Raw genomic sequence first — 22,934 nt, forward strand, 5'->3', positions numbered from 1 at the left:
CCCAGCAACCACCTGTTTGACCTACTACCCTCCGGCAACATAGGTCAATCAAAACCAGGACAAACAGACTCAGGGACAGCTTTCTCCCCAGAGCGATCACTGCACTGAACAAAAACAAATCACTCTAATCCGCACCTTCAAGTTTTTTGTGCAATATCTGTAAACCATGTGCAATATTCCTGTGCAATATGATTCTACAGTTGTATATAATTCTCGTTTTACATAGTCCACATTTCATTTTATTTTATTTTACCTTATGTTTATACTAGTTGTACATATACTCGGAATAATTTACTGTTAAATTTCACTATCTTTTATTTGGCTAAAAATTACTCGCACCATGGAAAGCACCTTTTTGGAGTTGCACTCAAATCTTGTTGTAATGCAATTTACAATGTCAATAAAGGTGATTCTGATTCTGATTCTGCGATTCTGAGAAGGGCTCAGTAGATAAGCAGGCAATTAAGGATTTTTTTTATACTCACTGGACCGTCCCAGCATTGATGAAATGCAAAATAAAACCATTACAAGGAAAATTACAATGGAAGAATTGAACAAGGCACTCAGCAGATTAAAGACAAATAAGTCCAGGCAGCGATGGATTCCCTACTGAGTGGTACCGTGCGTTTGGTAATATACTGAACCCACTCTTATTAAGATGTCTTAACTAGACACTGAAGGAAGGTCAGATACCCCCATCTTGGAAAGAAGCTATTGTGTCTTTGATTCCAAAAGAAAACAAGGATAGGGAAGACTACAAATTGTAGGCCAATATCTGTTCTGAGCATGGATTACAAGCTATACACCTCAATTATTGCAAAGTGATTAGAAACATTTGTGACCAATTTAATAGATGAAGACCAATGTGGGTTTATACAAGGTAGACAAACACGGGACAATATTAGAAGAGCAATACATTTATTACATAAAATTAATAGAGAAAAAATAAGTGCAGCCTTTATCAGCCTTGACGCAGAAAAGGCATTTGATAGGGTACACTGGGAGTTTCTATACCTTACGTTAGAAAGATTTGGATTTAACATAGAACCAGTAAAAGCTATAAAAGCAATTTATCAACAACCCACAGCGAGGATTAAGGTAAACGGTTCTTTATCAGACCGTTTTGAATTGAGCAGAGGGATGCGGCAGGGCTGTTGCCTCAGCTCTATGCTTTTTAGTCTGTATATAGAACCACTGGCACAGGCGATTAGACAAGATGAGAAGTTAAAAGGGATTACCATAGGCGAAAATGTGCATAAAATAAGTTTGTTTGCAGACGACGTGATATTGTATCTTATCAATTTGAACACCTCTCTCCCCCAGCTTATGGGAGTGTTGGAGGAGTTTAAATCATATTCAGGATACAAACAGAATATAACAAAAACACAAATCATCCACTTTAAATACAAACCCAAAGGGGAAATTAGGAACAAACTTAATGTTAATTGGAAAGCTAAAACAGTTAAGTACATAGGGGTTAACATAACCAAATCATCAGAGTTATTGTATGGGGCTAATTACAGTCCACTTAATGAACATTTGAAAAAGGATTTGGAGAAATGGTCCACCTACCCACTGGATTTTGCTAGTAAAATAAGTGTGGTGAAGATGAATATAGTGCCCAGACTTCTGTATTTGTTTCAGTCGCTGCCAGTCAAAATACCAGCAAAACAATTTGCAGCATGGGACAAAATGGTGTCTAGATTCATATGGGGTGGTAAGATGGCAAGAATACACCTCTCCACACTTCAGCTACCAAAAGATAGAGGGGGAATGTCGCTTCCGAATCTGAAACTGTATTTTCAAGCTGCACAGTTGAGACCTTTGTGTTGGTGTGGTAGTACTTATGAAGCACAGAAGGATATTGAGACATGTGTACCTGGCTATAACATTCAAAGTATTCTTGGAGAGAATCTTTTGAACAAGTCTCTAAGAAATAAATTAGACCTTGTCAGTATATTCTCATCAGAGATATGGTTCTCACTGGTAAAACAATTAAAATTGAAAGCTAATCAAAAATTACTGAGGTGGATTGCCCTAGATAAGGAGTTCAAGCCAGGGACACATGACTCAGTGTTTAAAGAATGGATGAGTAAGGGTTTGACAGCCTATTGTGTGGCTACTAAAAACAATAGGATGAGGAGTTTTAAAGAACTCAAAGACACATTTCAACATGAAAATCAGGATATGTTTAAGGTATTTTCAACTGAGGGACTATTATAATAAACAAATTAGAAAGGCGGAATCTGAGGGACTTAATCCTTACCACCAAAAGATTACCAAGATGATCTCTTAAGAGTAATTTGAAGCATACATCACTCTATGTAAAAGCTAAGTGGGAACGAGAACTTAATGTTACAATATCAGAAGAGGATTAGTACCAAAGTTTTTGTTAATTACAGAAGTCTACAAACTCAATGCAATGGAGAGAATTTAATTGGAAGTGTGCAATTTGTTTTTTATTACTCCACATCTGAAGAGTAAACAGCTACAAATACAGCAAGCTTGTTGGAGAGAATGTGGTAGTGTTGAGGCACATCATACCCACATCTTCTGGACTTGCCCTAAAATTCAGTCATTCTGGACATCTGCCAATGTTGTCACAAAAAAGATCCTTGGAAGCACAGAAGGCCATAACAAGACTGTGGCTCAAACCTAATGCCCTGGACAAGCTTCAATGGACTAATATCATGCAGGACATTTCTCAGATGTAGAAATTAACCTTCTCAATTAGGTTAAAAGAATCAGATTATGAGGACAAATGGAGAAAGTGGGATTACTCTGTGAGCTCAGATGTCACTGAGTAAATGTCTGCACCATGTACCAACCAGTTGAATGTAGAAGAACAGGAAGACCTTTTTTGCATGACGCCTTTGAAGACATGATGTTGCAGAGCGCTTTACATAGTTAAGTATATATAAATGTAACTTCCTCCCATCCTCCAGACTGGTTTTGTGTATTGTTTATAAGTCTTTAAAAACTTGCAATAAAAATAAAGTAATAAAAAAAGAAAAAAAAAAGAAAAAAGAAAATGTGAAGCCAAATGTGAAGCCAATTTCTATGTGGGTCCTGGACAATCAGATGCATTGAAAGCCCATGAGAGTGTATGAATTGGAATGCAAATCAATCATCAAACATAATGACAGTGCTTCATTACCTCAGCCAAGGAACATTGGAGGCCACACATTACAGCCTGATTTATGAAGATCCCAGATAAGAAGTGCTAAATTTTGTCAGCAATCCAAAATTTTGGGCCTTGGGGTGGAGACAATTTTGCAGGTGATTTACTAAATGTGCAGTTGATAGCGCACAGTAATATAACCTTGACAGCAGTATGTAAATGAGGATTTTGCATATTAATAGCCATGATCTTAAAATGAAATTAAATCAACCACTCTGTGAGATCAGATTTTAAGGTTCTGTTACTAACCTATAAAATTGTTCACAGACTAGCACCTCCCTACTTAGCTGTCCTTATTAAATGCTACCTACCGGCCCGGGCTTTGCATTCTCAGGGTGCAGGACTATTTTGTGTTCCTAGGGTGAATAAAAAGTTTGTGGGTCACAGAGTTTTCTCTTATCGTGCCCCTGTTCTGTGGAATGATCTTCCTGCATCAATAAACCAGTCAGATTCTGTAGAGACTTTCAAGTCCAGACTTAAGACGCACTTATTTTCCCTTTTGTATGGCTAGCATACTGGTATAGTATGTTGCTATGCTTTTTACTCTTTTAAATTCATTCACCGTAGTATTTCTTTTGTTCTTCTTGTTGCTTAATGCTGACAAATTATACTGTATTTGTTGTCTTTCTGATGCCTGATTCAGATTTTTCTCTCTGTTTGAGGTGCAACAGAGAGAGGTGTCTGTGTCTGTTTCTGAAACCCTCCTGTCCTGTGCACCAGTAACATTTCCTGTATATTCATTTTGTGAATTGTTTTGTAATTTGTGTAAGTAGCATGGCCCAAGCAGAGGGTCACCCCTTTCTGTCTGCTCTGCTTGAGGTTTCTTACAGGTGGGAGTTTTTCCTTACCACTGTCACCTGTGTGGTTGCTCGGGGGGGTTGGTAAGGTTACTTGTGTGAAGCGCCTTGAGGCCACATTGTTGTGATTTGGCGCTATATAAATTGAAACAAATTGAAATTTGAGCACCAGAGCGAGCAGCAGTGAGTGGATGGTCGGCATCTGGGTAGATGGCCGTACCGTTGTACAACTCATCAAAGTCCGCGGACCGCCGAAGGCCCCAGCCAGGACCAGGCGCGTTGGTGGACGCCATCAGTGCGCAGTTCACCGGAGGCCCAGCTCGGCTGCGGCTCGAGGGAGGCCGCCATCAGCCCCGCAGCACACCGTCGGCCCAGCCGGGACAGTAGCTAGAGGGAGGCCGCCATCAGCCCGCAACTCGACGGAGGCCCAGCCGGTACCGCAGCTCGTCAGAGATCGTCACCAGCCCTCCACCGCCGGAGACGCCACCCGGGTCCGCAACTCGTCGCGGCCGCAATTACCATCAGCAGTCGGCCTGTCGGCCCCGCAGAGAAGCCAGGATGTCGCAGGCTAGGCTAAGCCAGCCTGGTTTCGGCTAACAGCTAAAAGCTAACAGCTGTTGCACAACAAACAGCTGTTAAATAAGATGGTGAGAATGGGGCCAAAGAAAACACCCGTGACGGAGGATCTGGACGATATTAAGAAGGTTCTGGATACTCTCACAGAGGAGGTTTGTGCCGTAAAAACTCAGCAGAAGGAGATACTGGCACTAGTGAAGGAAGTTAAGGACCTGCGAGGCCTTATTGAGCAGAAGGACAAACGTACTGCGTTGTTGGAAAGAAGGGTGACTGAGATGGAGCAGTACACGCGAATGAATGATGTTGTTGTATCTGGACTCTGCATCAGACCCAGATCGTATGCTCAGGCAGCAGCCTCTGGTAACGGGGGGGAGCCCGATGAACAAGACCAACACTCCACAGAGCAACAAGTTGCTGCTTTTCTGCAAACTAAGGGGATTGATCTGGATATAAACACTATTGAAGCATGTCATCTGTTACCCAGGAAGAATTCATCAGACAAACCTACAGTCATTATGAGGTTTGTTAACAGGAAAGACAAAACAACTCTGCTCAAACAAGGATATAAACTTAAAGGATCCAATGTTTACATAAATTAACATCTCACTAAACACAACGCAGATATAGCAAAAAAGGCAAGATACTTGAGAAAACAACAAAAAATTCAAAACACATGGACATCAAACTGTAAAGTATTCATCAAACTGAACGGGTCCCCAGAAGAAGCTAAAGTGTTGCTGATCAGAAGCATGGAGGAATTGGAAAAATATGAATAAACATGGTAAGTGAAGGCAACTAACTTTCATAATGACTGACAAACATACAGACCATTCATCAGTGCTTCTAAACAGTAATCGTATAACTGAGATCATACATGGTTATGAGAATGTGGAATTACAACCTTTTCAGTACACTGAGCATCATATACAGGATCCAGAATATGAGATAGATCCGGACAATCATTTCTATTCCTTCATAGATAGTAACTGTCAGTATTACACAGAGGAACAATACAATAACTGCATTTCAAGTGATGGGAAATTGTCAATAATCCACTTTAATAGCAGGAGTCTGTACAAAAATTTTGGGAGTATCAAAGACTATTTACAACAATTTTGTCAACCATTCAGTGTAACTGCCATAACGGAAACATGGCTTCAGAGGGTGATGATACAAATTATGAGCTGGAGGGTTATGAATTTAATCATTTGAATAGACGAAATAGAGGAGGAGGAGTGGCTTTGTATGTTGACAAAAGGATTAACTACAAAATTAAAGATCAAATGACTGTGGCTGTGGAAAATCTTTTGGAATCCATCACAATTGAAATATGTATGGAAAAAGGCAAAAATATAATTATTAGCTGCATATATAGAGCTCCTGGCTCTAAAATTGAAGAATTTCAAAACTGGACAGAGAAAGTGTTTTCACAGATGGGTAATAAGCGAGTATTTGTTTGTGGAGATATAAACATTGATCTCTTAAACCCACATCAGCATAAAGTAACTGAGGACTTCATTAACACTATGTACAGTCGAAATCTATATCCAAAAATTACTAGGCCTTCAAGAATCACCTCACATTCAGCTACTCTCACTGATAATATATTTACTAGTGATATCGATACCAAAACACTAAGTGGCTTATTAATTAATGATATCAGTGACCATCTACCAATTTTTATAGTAGCTGATTTGAAGTTTAATGAAAAACATTCTGAGAAAAAACAATATTGCAAGCGCTTGCAATCTGAAGAAGCTATCACTGCCTTAAAAAATGATTTACTTTTACAGGATTGGAATTCCATTTACAATAAGAAAGATGCAAATTTAGCATATTCCGAATTTGAAAGAATATTTCTCAATATATATAACAAAAATTGTCCAATTATACAGTTTAATAAAAAGTATAACTATAAAGCTAACCCATGGATAACAAAAGGCCTTCAAAAGGCGTGTATAAAGAAAAATAGGCTATACAGAGAATTCATTAAAAGTAAATCAAGAGAGGCAGAGGTTAAATATAAGGACTATAAAAATAAACTAACAACTATTATGCGGAACTGTAAAAAATCATACTTTGGAAAAATACTAAACGATAATAAAAACAATATAAAGGAAACATGGAAAATATTGAATAGTATTATAGCAAATAAACCCAAATCAAATAACTATCCAACACACTTTACTTATCACAACAAAGATGAATATAACATGAGCCAAGTAGTGAATAGTTTCAATAAATTTTTTGCTAATGTTGGGCCAGATCTGGCAGCTGAAATCCCACACAGTACATGGGAAAATCAGCAGTTAATTGCTAGAAATCCACACACAATGTTATGAAAGGGAAATTATTAACATAGTTAGTACATGTAAAAGTAAAAAGTCAACGGCTCATAATGAGGTACATATGTTCTTAGTAAAGCGAATAATTACTGAAATTGCAAAACCATTATCATATATTTTTAACAAATCATTTCAAACTGGGATTGTTCCTAACAGTATGAAAGTGGCAAAAGTGATACCTTTATTCAAATCTGGCAGCAAGCATCTTTTTACTAACTACAGGCCTGTGTCTCTACTGTCACAATTTTCAAAGATACTGGAAAAACTTTATAACAGCAGACTGGATAAATTTATAGATTGACACAACTTGCTTGATGAAAGTCAATATGGTTTCAGAGCAAAAAGGTCCACGACACTGGCATTGCTAGATTCCATAGAAGAGATCAATAAACATGTGGACCAAAGGGTAATAGTTGCAGGTTTATTTATTGACTTAAGAAAGGCTTTTGATACAACTGATCACAATATACTATTTCAAAAGTTGGAACTGTATGGGATCAGAGGAGTTGCTCTGACTTGGATTAAAAGCTATTTACAAAACCGAAAGCAGTTTGTTAAACTCGGGGAATACTGTTCTTCATATCTGGACATCGTTTGTGGGCTACCACAAGGTTCTGTGTTGGGCCAAAAATGATTTATTTTATACATTAATGATTTATGCAAAGTCTCAGATATGATTAAAACTGTGCTCTTTGCAGATGACACAAACCTGTTTTGCTCAGGGGAAAATCTGCAACAACTATTATCTGATTTAGGAACAGAAATGATAAAGTTAAAGAGATGGTTTGATATTAACAAATTATCATTAAATTTGTCTAAAACTAAATTGATGTTATTTGGAAATTATAAAAAAAGACATACAAATTCAGTTAAATATACATGGGGTAAACATAGAACGTGTCAAAGAGAATAAGTTTTTAGGTGTCATTATTGATGAAAAAATTAACTGGAAAGCTCATATTCAGCATATTCAAATGAAGGTATCAAAAAGTATTGCAGTATTAAATAAAGTAAAGCATGTTCTTGATTGCAGAGCACTACATACTCTCTATTGTTCTTTGGTTGCACCCTACTTGACTTATTGTGCTGACGTTTGGGGCAACAATTACAAAACTACATTGCAACCATTATTCATTCTTCAAAAAAGTGCATTAAGGACAATTCATAATGCAGGATATCGAGACCACACCAACCCACTGTTCATTAAATCTCAAATACTAGAACTTAATGATATGATTTTGTTCAAGACTGTTCAATTAATGCACAAAGTGAAAAATAAACAAGCGCCATTTAGAATTCAAGAATATTTTACTGAGAGAGAAGGAAAATATAATTTACGGGGCTTGTATCATTTTAAAATTGCTGGCGCTCGGACCAGGAAGGGTTTCTGTGTCTCCATGTGTGGCCCTAGATTATGGAATAACCTGACAGATGACCTAAAACGATGTCCAAATATCAATCAGTTTAAATAAAAATCAATATAAAAAAATGATGTTTTCAAGATATGAATCTAATGAAGTACGGTGAGTTTTGTGTTGTCAGTTGTAATTGTGAAATCAGTAACATTCATTTGTGTATGTATATGTGTATATATCAAATCAATTTTATTTATATAGCGCCAAATCACAACAAACAGTTGCCCCAAGGCGCTTTATATTGCAAGGCAAAGCCATACAATAATTATGGAAAAACCCCAACGGTCAAAACGACCCCCTGTGAGCAAGCACTTGGCGACAGTGGGAAGGAAAAACTCCCTTTTAACAGGAAGAAACCTCCAGCAGAACCAGGCTCAGGGAGGGGCAGTCTTCTGCTGGGACTGGTTGGGGCTGAGGGGAGAGAATCAGGAAAAAGACATGCTGTGGAAGAGAGCAGAGATCAATCACTAATGATTAAATGCAGAGTGGTGCATACAGAGCAAAAAGAGAAAGAAACACTCAGTGCATCATGGGAACCCCCCAGTAGTCTACGTCTATAGCAGCATAACTAAGGGATGGTTCAGGGTCACCTGATCCAGCCCTAACTATAAGCTTTAGCAAAAAGGAAAGCTTTAAGCCTAATCTTAAAAGTAGAGAGGGTGTCTGTCTCCCTGATCCAAATTGGGAGCTGGTTCCAGAGGAGAGGAGCCTGAAAGCTGAAGGCTCTGCCTCCCATTCTACTCTTAAAAACCCTAGGAACTACAAGTAAGCCTGCAGTCTAAGAGCGAAGTGCTCTATTGGGGTGATATGGTACTATGAGGTCCCTAAGATAAGATGGGACCTGATTATTCAAAACCTTATAAGTAAGAAGAAGAATTTTAAATTCAATTCTAGAATTAACAGGAAGCCAATGAAGAGAGGCCAATATGGGTGAGATATGCTCTCTCCTTCTAGTCCCTGTCAGTACTCTAGCTGACGCATTTTGAATTAACTGAAGGCTTTTCAGGGAACTTTTAGGACAACCTGATAATAATCAATTACAATAGTCCAGCCTAGAGGAAATAAATGCATGAATTAGTTTTTCAGCATCACTCTGAGACAAGACCTTTCTAATTTTAGAGATATTGCGCAAATGCAAAAAAGCAGTCCTACATATTTGTTTAATATGCGCATTGAATGAAATATCCTGATTAAAAATGACTCCAAGATTTCTCACAGTATTACTAGAGGTCAGGGTAATGCCATCCAGAGTAAGGATCTGGTTAGACACCATGTTTCTAAGATTTGTGGGGCCAAGTACAATAACTTCAGTTTTATCTGAGTTTAAAAGCAGGAAATTAGAGGTCATCCATGTCTTTATGTCTGTAAGACAATCCTGCAGTTTAGCTAATTGGTGTGTGTCCTCTGGCTTCATGGATAGATAAAGCTGGGTATCATCTGCGTAACAATGAAAATTTAAGCAATGCTGTCTAATAATACTGCGTAAGGGAAGCATGTATAAAGTGAATAAAATTGGACCTAGCACAGAACCTTGTGGAACTCCATAATTAACCTTAGTCTGTGAAGAAGATTCCCCATTTACATGAACAAATTGTAATCTATTAGATAAATATGAATCAAACCACTGCAGTGCAGTGCCTTTAATACCTATAGCATGCTCTAATCTCTGTAATAAAATTTTATGGTCAACAGTATCAAAAGCAGCACTGAGGTCTAACAGAACAAGTACAGAGATGAGTCCACTGTCTGAGGCCATAAGAAGATCATTTGTAACCTTCACTAATGCTGTTTCTGTACTATGATGAATTCTAAACCCTGACTGAAACTCTTCAAATAGACCATTCCTCTGCAGATGATCAGTTAGCTGTTTTACAACTACCCTTTCAAGAATTTTTGAGAGAAAAGGAAGGTTGGAGATTGGCCTATAATTAGCTAAGATAGCTGGGTCAAGTGATGGCTTTTTAAGTAATGGTTTAATTACTGCCACCTTAAAAGCCTGTGGTACATAGCCAACTAATAAAGATAGATTGATCATATTTAAGACCGAAGCAATTAATGGTAGGGCTTCCTTGAGCAGCCTGGTAGGAATGGGGTCTAATAGACATGTTGATGGTTTGGAGGAAGTAACTAATGAAAATAACTCAGCCAGAACAATCGGAGAGAAAGAGTCTAACCAAATACCGGCATCACTGAAAGCAGCCAAAGAGAACGATATGTCTTTGGGATGGTTATGAGTAATTTTTTCTCTAATAGTTAAAATTTTATTAGCAAAGAAAGTCATGAAGTCATTACTAGTTAAAGTTAAAGGAATACTTGGCTCAATAGAGCTCTGACTCTTTGTCAGCCTGGCTACAGTGCTGAAAAGAAACCTGGGGTTGTTCTTATTTTCTTCAATTAGTGATGAGTAGTAAGATGTCCTAGCTTTATGGAGGGCTTTTTTATAGAGCAACAGACTCTTTTTCCAGGCTAAGTGAAGATCTTCTAAATTAGTGAGACGCCATTTCCTCTCCAACTTACGGGTTATCTGCTTTAAGCTGCGAGTTTGTGAGTTATACCACGGAGACAGGCACTTCTGATTTAAGGTTCTCTTTTTCAGAGGAGATACAGCATCCAAAGTTGTCCTCAAAGAGGATATAAAACTATTGACGAGATAATCTATCTCACTCACAGAGTTTAGGTAGCTACTCTGCCCTGTGTTGGTATATGGCATTGGAGAACATAAAGAAGGACTCATATCCTTAAACCTAGTTACAGCGCTTTCTGAAAGACTTCTACTGTAATGAAACTTATTCCCCACTACTGGGTAGTCCATCAGAGTAAATGTAAATGTTATTAAGAAATGATCAGACAGAAGTGGGTTTTCAGGGAATACTGTAAAGTCTTCAATTTCCATACCATAAGTCAGAACAAGATCTAAGGTATGATTAAAGTGGTGGGTGGACTCATTTACATTTTGAGCAAAGCCAATCGAGTCTAACAATAGATTAAATGCAGTGTTGAGGCTGTCATTCTCAGCATCTGTGTGGATGTTAAAATCGCCCACTATAATTATCTTATCTGAGCTAAGCACTAAGTCAGACAAAAGGTCCGAAAATTCACAGAGAAACTCACAGTAACGACCAGGTGGATGATAGATAACAACAAATAAAACTGGTTTTTGGGACTTCCAATTTGGATGGACAAGACTAAGAGTCAAGCTTTCAAATGAATTAAAGCTCTGTCTGGGTTTTTGATTAATTAATAAGCTAGAGTGGAAGATTGCTGCTAATCCTCTGCCTCGGCCCGTGCTACGAGCGTTCTGACAGTTAGTGTGACTCGGGGGTGTTGACTCATTTAAACTAACATAACTGCTGTAACCAGGTTTCTGTAAGGCAGAATAAATCAATATGTTGATCAATTATTACATCATTTACTAACAGGGACTTAGAAGAGAGAGACCTAATGTTTAATAGACCACATTTAACTTTTAGTCTGTGGTGCAGTTGAAGATGCTATATTATTTTTTCTTTTTGAATTTTTATGCTTAAATAGATTTTTGCTGGTTATTGGTGGTCTGGGAGCAGGCACCGTCTCTACGGGGATGGGATAATGAGGGGATGGCAGGGGGAGAGAAGCTGCAGAGAGGTGTGTAAGACTACAACTCTGCTTCCTGGTCCCAGCCCTGGATAGTCACGGTTTGGAGGATTTAAGAAAATTGGCCAGATTTCTAGAAATGAGAGCTGCTCCATCCAAAGTGGGATGGATGCCGTCTCTCCTAACAAGACCAGGTTTTCCCCAGAAGCTTTGCCAATTATCTATGAAGCCCACCTCATTTTTTGGACACCACTCAGACAGCCAGCAATTCAAGGAGAACATGCGGCTAAACATGTCACTCCCGGTCCGATTGGGGAGGGGCCCAGAGAAAACTACAGAGTCCGACATTGTTTTTGCAAAGTTACACACCGATTCAATGTTAATTTTAGTGACCTCCGATTGACGTAACCGGGTGTCATTACTGCCGACGTGAATTACAATCTTACCAAATTTACGCTTAGCCTTAGCCAGCAGTTTCAAATTTCCTTCAATGTCGCCTGCTCTGGCCCCCGGAAGACAATTGACTATGGTTGCTGGTGTCACTAACTTCACATTTCTCAAAACAGAGTCGCCAATAACCAGAGTTTGATCCTCGGCGGGTGTGTCGCCGAGTGGGGAAAAACGGTTAGAAATGTGAACGGGTTGACGGTGTACACGGGGCTTCTGTTTAGGGCTACGCTTCCTCCTCACAATCACCCTGCTTTCCCGGCTGCTCGGGATCTGCCGGAGGGGAACTAACGGCGGCTAAGCTACCTTGGTCCGCACCGACTACAGGGGCCTGGCTAGCTGTAGGATTTTCCAAGGTGCAGAGCCGAGTCTCCAATTCGCCCAGCCTGGCCTCCAAAGCTACAAATAAGCTACACTTATTACAAGTACCATTACTGCTAAAGGAGGCCGAGGAATAACTAAACATTTCACACCCAGAGCAGAAAAGTGCGGGAGAGACAGGAGAAGCTGCCATGCTAAACCGGCTAAGAGCTAGTAGCTGCGCTAAGCTAGCGGATTCCTAAAAACACACAAAGTGAATCATGTGTAAATAATTTAGAGGTGATTCAGCAGAGGGAGTGCTTTAGTTAAGGCACGTGAAGATTACACTGTGAAACAAGTCGTTATCTAGTTAACTAGATCAATCTAACTGCGCAGATTAAACAGCTAACAGATACAGCAAAACACCGCTGTGCTCCGGAACAGGAAGTGATACAATACCACAGTGAGAGCCAACCACCAGTAGAGGCAGTCAAGAGTAAAATGACATTTTGACCGTATGGTTTCTCTGTATATATATATATGTATGTGTGTGTGTGTAATTATGTATGTATTTGAAGGTGTATGTTGGTGTGTGTATACTGTATATGTATGTAAATATGTATGTAGACGAAGACACAGTGTTCACTTGATATCTTTATGATAATGGGATTTGAGTTTGTGTTGTTAAATGTATTTGTAGCATGGCCTAAGCAGAGGGTCACCCCTTAGAGTCTGGTCTGCTTGAGGTTTCTTCCTCAATACATCAGAGGGAGTTTTTCCTTACCACTGTCGCCTGTGTGCTTGCTCTGGGGGTTGGTAATGTGTATATATGTATGTATGTATATATATATAGGGGGTGGGCGTTTATAAGCCTTGCTTCTGCTCACCCCTTTATGGTCACACGTCACTGTGGAATTGTCTTGTATATCAGTCTTTGTTATTGACGAATTGTGTGCCAAATAAATAAGTTAAAGTTAAATTGAACTCTCTTAATGCTTTTTCCCCTCTTGCCTCTTTGTCTCTCATACCCCCGTCACACATATCCAGAATCACACAGAGTAGCATCGGGCTTATGAATTGGCGCACATCCAAAAAAGTGTCGGATTTCAGTTCCAAAACGCTCTGACGGCCATCTGCAGAAGTCGACACAGTTGGTCAAAATTGGCCGGCGGCCCCAAGATTGATGCACATGTTCAAAACTCTCCGGGCGCCGTCCAGATGGGTCACCTATCCGACAGCGATCCATGTGTAATCTGACGACCATCTGACCACAATTTACATATTCTGACGGCATCAAAACAGCATCTGAAACGATCTGATCGTGGTTGATTGAGCTGTGAGATTGATTGGTCACAGCAAAGCCTGCCAACATGTTGTGCCACGTTTGTCCACATCCACTGGACCCCGGCCAGGGAGGGCGAAGGAAATGTTATGTAATAACATGTATGTGGCACTGTGTGCGCATCAGAGGCTTAGTGCAGTGCGGCAACATAGTTGAAATTGGCAAGCCAACAGTGCCACAAATATGCCACTTTCAGTCACATATCACCAAAAATACACTGTAAAAAACAGTTTTGTCAGTTATTACAGCGCTTTTTCGCCATGATTAAAGATGCCATTAAATGCACCGTAATGTGTCAAAAAAATACACCTTTTTCACGCTGCAATGGAGCCCTTAAAAAGCACCGTAAAAAAACGCTGTTCAAATGCACACAACGTGCGTCTGTGCACACAACGCATGTAAAGCATGGCGTTTGTGCAGTATGATAATTATCTCCAGCCTCCTTTTCTCTCAGCCACTGAACTTGAAGTTTTTGTGCCCAATCACTGATCAAGACGAGCAGACAGAATCAGTCCAGCACAACAGATCTCTTTGTGGCAAAGGTTGCTCTAACTTACCTGCTGGATTGTTTAACCGGCTAATATTTTGGGGGTTAGGCAGGAAGATATCTTATAAATTAACTTCCTGTTTTATATATTGTTTCATTTTTTTTTTTTTAATCAAATACATTTCCCCTCCTTATTGATTGTAGGCATTTTATGCTTTTGTTACCCAACTGTAACTGTGGTGCAGTCTGCCATTCAGCGCTTTTTTAAGTTGTAGGCTCGAATCCCATGAGTGGCATGTGTTTTTTTTTTTTTTAGATTTTTTTTTTAATTTAACCACAAAAACTCCCATTGAGATTAAGAACATCTTTTCCAAGGGAGTCCTGGTCAAGATAAACAGCAGCAAATATGAAGCACAGTTACACATTTACACAAATGCAAACAAAAGGCATATTATGGAGTTGGCCTCAAGTTCTCTTAATGTGGATTTAAAAGCGCTCAGTGAAAGTAATTTTTTTAATTTCCACTCTTCTTGCAACTTATTCCAGGCAAAAGCTGTGGAGCAGACAAAAGCCTGCTTCTGTACGGGCACATGGAACAGAAAGCAACAAGTAATATTGTGAGTGTTTAACGCTGTAAGAGGGGTTCTGAGGTAATGATGTAATTACCGTATAATTGATTAAGATGGACCAGAGACTACATTCGGGAAGGAGGGTAATGAGACAAGAGCAAGAGCCAGAAACCAGTTGCTTGAGCCACAGATAAAGTTTAGGTGAATTATACTGATCACAATAATTAATTAATAATTAAGTAATTGTAAAGACCCAGTCACATTCATTGGTGAAATAAACAAAATATAAAACCCCAGTGTCCCTATGTGAGCTCAAAACAATTACCGGTCCTGCTGGCTTAGTCAGTGTCTTAGTTAGTCAAGTCAAAAGTCCTTTGTGGGGTTCCATCCTACCACACTCCAATTGTCTGTGTTGCTGGGAGAGTGGCCTGCTCTCTCAAAAGGCCAACTCCAGTTTGGTTCAGTTCAACAGGGTAGGATTGCCATATCCCTCGTGAGGGAAAATTCCAGATGTAAATCCAATAAATGAAATAGAGGAAAAAAAAAAACCCCAGCCAAGACGCTTCTATAGTTATTCTCACCAGAGTCCAGTCCTCCAGCCCAGTGCCCCGCAGATCAAAATGTTCCAGTGGCTTTCAAATTGCAGTGGTGGGTTGGGTCCGGTCCTCTGATGTCTCAAGTTCAATGTGGTTTCGTTTAGATGATGTGATTTGATTATCTTATTTTATGTTGTGGGCTGAGGTGTTTGGCTGGCTTGGTTTTTGTTTTCTGTTTCTCCCACCAGGTGGTATGCATTCAGGACTGAGTGGCTGAGCATTAGGACCTCACCCTGAACACCTGAGGCTTGTTATCACGTGCAGGTCATCAGGACTCACAGCTGTGGTGTATTTTGTCTTAATCAGAGATTGCTGCATTTAAACCTTGAATGCACAGTGTGTGATTGCCAGAGACTCGACCTTGTGAGCAGACGTGTGAGATCGACGTCAGGAGAACAATCTCACCATCACGGACGCAGAGACCGCTCCAGGTTTGACGCCACAGTCTGTGAAGGAGGATTGGGTGAGGGCTCACGCTCTTCAGCACACTTCCTGAAGTAATTTGGTTTTGGTGACTTTTATGAAGTAATGACAGTGGATTTGGTGTCCCTCACACCTTGTGTTATTGAGCTGTCATATTATGCTAATTGTCTAATCAGCTTCTGCTGCAGTGGAGATTTGAACTGAGTTGTTCCGTGCCTGCAGGGTGAGGAGCTGATGTATAGATTTAAGCCAGGAAGTGTTTGCTGATTGCGTGCACCTTTGAGTTGTGTCTCTCTGTGTGGAGTTGGACTCACCTCATGTTTTCTTTCTTCACAGACTTGGTTTGTCGCGGCCACCTGGGGGGTGTCGGTGGGGTCCCTGGGTCCGAACTGCTGTGGCTCCGGACCGTTTGCGCTGTTGAGAGCTCGCCGTGTTTCCACCTCACCAGACCGCGGACATTTTAGTTGTTTAGCACGTCATCTCACTGTTATGTTTATTAAATTCTATTATCCTTTTGAACCGTGCTCTGCTTATTTTATGCTGGGTCCTTTCAAACGCTGGGTCGGTGCTCCGACCGCATCCGAAACATAACAGTAGTCTCTGGCCATTTAACAATGGACCAGCGGAAGCAGAGACGGTATTTTTGCCGGGAAGGCTGCAGCAGATGTTGGCGTTGATCCGGGATCAGTTGCGGGTGCTCTCCGCCCGGATTGTGCGCGTTGGTGCGCGCATGGCGGAGTTTACAGCTTGGGTCGTGTCGCACTCCGCTGTTACGGCTGTAGCCCCGTCTCCTCCCGTGCAGCTGGCTCCGACGCCTGTTGTAGCAGCCCGGTGGTATTTAGTTTGCACTTTAAGCTGTTTGTTATAACCTGCTGTTATTTACAGCAGTGTGAATGGGTTTTTACTCTGTTACCACGGGGATTTTCTTATTTGGCACTTTGGCTCCCTCTGTTGGTGACAGAGTCACATTACCGTTCAGGTTCAAAGGATGGAAAACAATGTTTTTCCATTCCTTGCACTTGATGATGTAGGCCAATGTTAGTTTTTTTTATTGGTCTATTATCCGTTTCTTGTTTTAGTATGAGGTGTTTTTATCAGGGGTTAATTTGTTGTTTTTGTGGGTTTTAAAGCACTGTCTGTGGTCTGGTGGAGTTGAAAATGCAGGCTGTCTGGAGCATAGTTTGACCCAGGTGACTTTATGTTAGTCTGTTAGTCTTTCTTTTTTATTTTTTTTGGTTTCACCTCCCAGGGTTTGATGGGACGGTCCTCTGGGGGGTGATGGGGGGGGTAACTGGGTTGTTTTTTCTTTCTTTTTTGTTTTTGTTGTGCCCTCTCTTCTCCTCTGGCTCCAGCCGTGTGAGCCGTACGTTGTCGGCGTTGCTGGAGTGGTGCAGTTTGGTTATGCTGGGCATTTCCCAGGTGACCTCTGCACCCGGGAGGGGTTTGAGGTATTTTTTTTTTTTTTTTACTTCCCTGTCTTCTCCTCTGGCCCCAGCCGTGTGAGCCGTAGGTTGTCGACGTTGCTGGGGTTGTGCAGTTTGGTTGTGCTGGGCGTTTCCCAGGTGACCTCTGCATCCGGGAGGGGGGGGGGGGGGGGGGGGGGGTTCGGGGTTTTTTTTTTTGCTGATTCCCTGTTCCACCTCCGGCTTCAGCGCGCCTTTGCGCCATATGCCATCGGCGTAGCTGAGGTTAGGGGCAGTGGAATATACCCGCAGCTGGTGGCTGGTTTAAAAGTCGGAGGGGTGGCGCCGTCTTGTGCCGTACGCCATTACCGCTGTTCCACTCCTCCCGGTTGACTTTTGTGGTATAGTCGTGGTTGGTGACACTGGACGTACTTCCAGTTTCCACTGCGCTGAGGGGGTGGGGTTGGGGTTGTTTTGTTTGTATGTTTTTTTTGTTTTTTTCCCCCCCAGTTTCCGCCCTCAGGGTGTGACTGTGGTGTCCTCTGGGGGGGAAAGGGCGGTGGGTCCATCTAGCCGTAGACGGCCGGGGCTGGGTCTGTTAGTCATGAGGGGGAGCGTCTCCTGGGGTTTGATGGAACGGTCCTCTGGGAGGCGCTGAGAGTCCCCGTGGGTGACTTTGGATCCCAGAGGGGCCTCGGCTGTGGTTATTACTCCTGGAGCTGGTGGGGTGTCCTCTGGGGGGTGTTGGTCCCTACAGGTCGTCCGGGGGGGGGGGGGGGGGGGGGGGGGGGGGGGGTGTTAGCGTTTTTTTTTTTGTTTGCAAGCTTAAGTTTGGGTTGTGTTTTTTCTTTTATCCTCTTCCCGGGGTTTGATGGGACGGTCCTCTGGGGAGGGGGGGTTGGTATGGTTGTTTGTGTTTGTCTTTTTTTTTGTTTTATGACTAAGCAGACTTTAACACATAGTCGGAAGAAGGCTGAGTGAACAGGTTCAAGAATTCCTGGCCAAAATTATGCAAAGTGAACAACTAAAGCAAGAGTCGACAGGAATGAACGCAAAGGTGGAGACTCTAACAGGTTTGCTAAATGAAACAGAGGGCAAGACCATTAAAGTCAACAAAGGATGTCTCTGCACTGGAGTGTCAGCTGCGGAGCAGTCTGCTGCAGACAGGCTCAGGGTGGGAAAGGATGAGCTCCAGGATGAGAGTGATGGTCTCGGCACGGAGTTCTCTGTTGACAGAGAAGAGGCGGCTGGAAGGGTGCGTTATCCAGCTGAGGGAAGAGCTGGAGAGGCTCAACATTGAGATGATCAATGACTGCATGAAGAAATTAACATTGCAGGTGGAGCAGCTGACGCACAGCTCCTGGAGACGGGCCTTCTTTCCCAGCTGGATCGTCAGCACAAGGAGCCGAAACTGAAGCTGCAGGAGGTGTTTTTTGTTCCCAGCCAACATTCCAGCCATGGTCCCTGGAGGGGGGCTTTGTTTTTTCTGGCCCAGGTCCGTGTGGTCGCCGGGAGGCTTCCCGTGAGGGTGGGGTACTGTTGTGGGCTGGGGTGTTTGGCTGGCTTGGTTTTTGTTTTCTGTTTCTCCCACCAGGTGGTATGCATTCAGGACTGAGTGGCTGAGCATTAGGACCACACCCTGAACACCTGAGGCTTGTTATCACATGCAGGTCATCAGGACTCACAGCTGTGGTGTATTTTGTCTTAATCAGAGATTGCTGCATTTAAACCTTGAATGCACAGTGTGTGATTGCCAGAGACTCGACCTTGTGAGCAGACGTGTGAGATCGACGTCAGGAGAACAAGCTCACCATCACGGACGCAGAGACCGCTCCAGGTTTGACGCCACAGTCTGTGAAGGAGGATTGGGTGAGGTCTCACGCTCTTCAGCACACTTCCTGAGGTAATTTGGTTTTGGTGACTTTTATGAAGTAATGACAGTGGATTTGGTGTCCCTCACACCTTGTTATTGAGCTGTCATGTTATGCTAATTGTCTAATCAGCTTCTGCTGCAGTGGAGATTTGAACTGAGTTGTTCCGTGCCTGCAGGGTGAGGAGCTGATGTATAGATTTAAGCCAGGAAGTGTTTGCTGATTGCGTGCACTTTTGAGTTGTGTCTCTCTGTGTGGAGTTGGACTCACCTCATGTTTTCTTTCTTCACAGACTTGGTTTGTCGCGGCCACCTGGGGGGTGTCGGCGGGGTCCCTGGGTCCGAACTGCTGTGGTTCCGGACCGTTTGCGCTGTTGAGAGCGCGCCGTGTTTCCACCTCACCAGACCGCGGACGTTTTAGTTGTTTAGCACGTCATCTCACTGTTATGTTTATTAAATTCTGTTATCCTTTTGAACCGTGCTCTGCTTATTTTATGCTGGGTCCTTTCAAACGCTGGGTCGGTGCTCCGACCGCGTCCGAAACATAACATTTTATTAAATTTAAACTTCTCAGGTTCTCTTGTGTGCACTTCTGCCTCTCTTGATTGGCAGAGAAAAAAGAACACAAGCGTGCACCCAATTTGGCAAGGGGAAGGGGCGGGCTAATTGGAGTCTTGAGCCAATGAGGAGACAGTTTTTCTATTTTGGCCTAAAAGTGGCCTTGATTTACAGTTTAGAAATGATTGACATTACAATAAATCCTTTTCTTCTTTTGGGCACTAAAACCCACTGGGTTACACCCCCCCCTCTTAAATCACATGCACGTCCCTGTGCATGGCTCCATTGCAGTCAGCATCCTAAGTAAGGGAGTCAATGAAAGGTTTGTTTAGCCCTTGGAAGAGTGATTTGACGACTGTTATAAGAGGGTTACCCAGCTATGGGTAGGTAAGTCTGTGGGATGGTTGTCAATTTCTTTCAGATCTTTTGTCTTGTGTTTCATTGTGTAAGGTTTCGATTCCAAGGTCTTGTTCAATTTCAGTAAAAACATTGTCACTTTTAGCATGTGTTTCAGGTGAGTTTGGACAAACTGTTGTGTTTTCCTTTGAAGGTGCACTCAATGAACTTTCCGTATCATCTCTAGGTTTTGTTTCAAGCTCGCTTGTGTTGTTTCGATCACTTGTCATGGGTGAGTTGCCAATTCTGGTAGGTTGTCACATCCGGTTTCTGTGTCACATCCAGGTAAGTTGTCATTTCCAGTTTCCTTGTCACGTCCAGGTAAGTTGTCATTTCCAGCTGTATTGCAATTTCCATGTCTCTTTTTAGTTTTTGCAGGCTCTTTGATTTGATTGATCACTTTTGTTGCTTGTGGTTTCTATATCTGAATAGAATGTCTTTCTTCTACTTGTGGTGGCTCAGAGTAATAAAACTCTTCCTCAAGGGTTTGGTCATTTTCAGGTTCTTTTGCTGTACCTTGTCTCGTTTGTGGTTTGTGAGGTTTAGTGACTCGTTCAGGTTGTGGTTGTATTAGTGAGAATCCACAGGGGAGTAAAATTTCCCTATGAAGAGTTCTTGCAGGTCCATCACCTTTTTCTGGTTTGACAGTGTACACAGGTAAGTTTTGTATTCGCTTGGTGATGACATAGATTGTTTGTTCCCGTTTGTCTGCCAGTTTGTGTTTTTCCCTCAAGCAAAGGCTCCGTGCTTAGACTCGATCTCCCACATCCAGTGTTGATTCACGTACGACTTTGTCAAATCTTTTCTTGTTCCTGTCTGCAACTTTTTGAGAGTTTTTGATGGCAATTTCATAGCTTTGCTCGAGGTGGCATTTCAATTGTTTGACATACTGTGAGTGAGACAAGGGTTGGTTGCGTTGTTGAGGCAGACCAAAGGCGATGTTGATGGGAAGGTGAGGTTGTCTACCAAACATTAATTCATAGGGGCAGTATCCTGTTACATCATTTCTCATACAATTGTAAGCATGAGTGAGTGATGGGTTTGTACCCTATTGTCCTCTGACTCCCCTTGCCCTTTTATGATAATTTTGTATTATGTTTTCTCTGGTTGTGTTTATTATGTATCTTGAGCGCTTCATTATCTTGTATTCTTTTTGTTTTTGGTATTATTTCCTGTGATCATTTGTTCAAGTCATTCCATTGTTTTGCTGTAGGTTCTGGTTTTGTTTCTGTTCTTTCTTTATTTTCTGTGATGGTTATTAGTTATACTTCAGCCACATTCTGTTCGAGTTTGGATTATAATCTGTTCTATCTTTATTTCCTGTGTTTGTGATTAGATTTTTACTTCTGTCATATTCAGATTTGGTTTTAGTCTTGTTTATACTCTTATTATTCTTGTACTCTTTTTAGGTCTGTCACTCTGTTTCCTACTTTTGCCCTTTTATTTTGCTCAGGTTTCCTTTTGTTGGTCTGTGGGCACGTTATACTTTCACCATTTGTTTTCATTCACTGACTCCTCTTGCTTTTGATCTGCTTCATTTTCACTCACTCTCTTGCTTCTTATCCCGTCTCTTTGCTTCACCAGACCACACCTCTTTCTAGAACCCTCGAGTACACGTGCACCTTGTTACATCACCTATTATTTAAGCTCTCACTTCCCTCACTGCAGTACCAGCTCGTTGATCTTTGTATCTTCGTTCCAGCCCTGATCTTGTCTTGTTTGCCTCAGTGTGTTTTGACCTCGTTCTGTTTATCTGGATTTTGCCTTCTGCCTTTGCCTCCGATATCGTGTCTCTCCATGCCTTTGACCTCAGCCTGTTCCTGACCATGTATATTTGCCTTGCACTCATCTGTACCTTTGCTACGCTGCCTGCCTTTCTGTGTACCGGACCCTGGACTGTTTGTGAGATAAAGATTATTATTACAACTTACGTATTGTCAGAGTTTGCATTTGCGTCCACCCACCTTCTGTGCCACGTGACCACGAATCCTGACAACGCTGCTGCGCCAAGTGTCGTAGTCAGTCTCAAAAGAAGGGTGTGGAACTCTGCCAGAGAAAGGCTTCAGCTTGTAATGGGAGTTTGAATGAAGTGCAACTTCATTACTTCTAATAATGTGCTCTGCAATGACTCGCTGGAGTTCAGGAGTGCTGAAAAGATCAGCAGGAATGTTTTGTGTCTGCTTAACAGTTTCTGTAATTGGTTGAGAGTCATTTAGACGGTGGCATCAGATTTAGCTGGTGAAGGAGGAGATGACAGAAGAGGCAGATAACTGGAGGGCATCAGTTCTTGTTCAAAGGGTTCAGCAGATTCAGTGGTTCTCTCCCCTCCCAGTGACTTCTCAATCTTGGCTAACTCCCCCCTCAGAACATCTTCAAATGATCTGTTACTTTGAGCAGCTACACCTTTTAACGTTGACAGATAAGTATCAGTAGCTGAGGCACTAGTTTCAATGCTATAAGCACTGGCTAGGTTTTGAATATGATGGATAACATCTGGTTTTGCAATACAAGGTCTGTCATAAGGTAATTGTTTTGCAAGCTCATCAACCATAGCTTCATGTACATACTCTACAATGACCTTATCACTACTTTGTAGTTCAACAAGTCTTTTGACAGGACCAAACTGTTTTATAAACTCAAAAATGTCATTGTCAGT

At 41.7% G+C, this 22,934-nt stretch overlaps 1 protein-coding gene across 1 annotated transcript in view; it reads right to left on the minus strand.

The window, feature by feature from the left end:
• The window catches only part of LOC117512013 (ornithine decarboxylase-like), an 86,015-nt gene that overhangs the window by 38,925 nt on the left and 24,156 nt on the right, over nucleotides 1-22,934 (minus strand). The window lies entirely within an intron of this gene.

This window comes from Thalassophryne amazonica, chromosome 6, assembly GCF_902500255.1.
Source record: "Thalassophryne amazonica chromosome 6, fThaAma1.1, whole genome shotgun sequence".
Taxonomy (NCBI): domain Eukaryota; kingdom Metazoa; phylum Chordata; class Actinopteri; order Batrachoidiformes; family Batrachoididae; genus Thalassophryne; species Thalassophryne amazonica.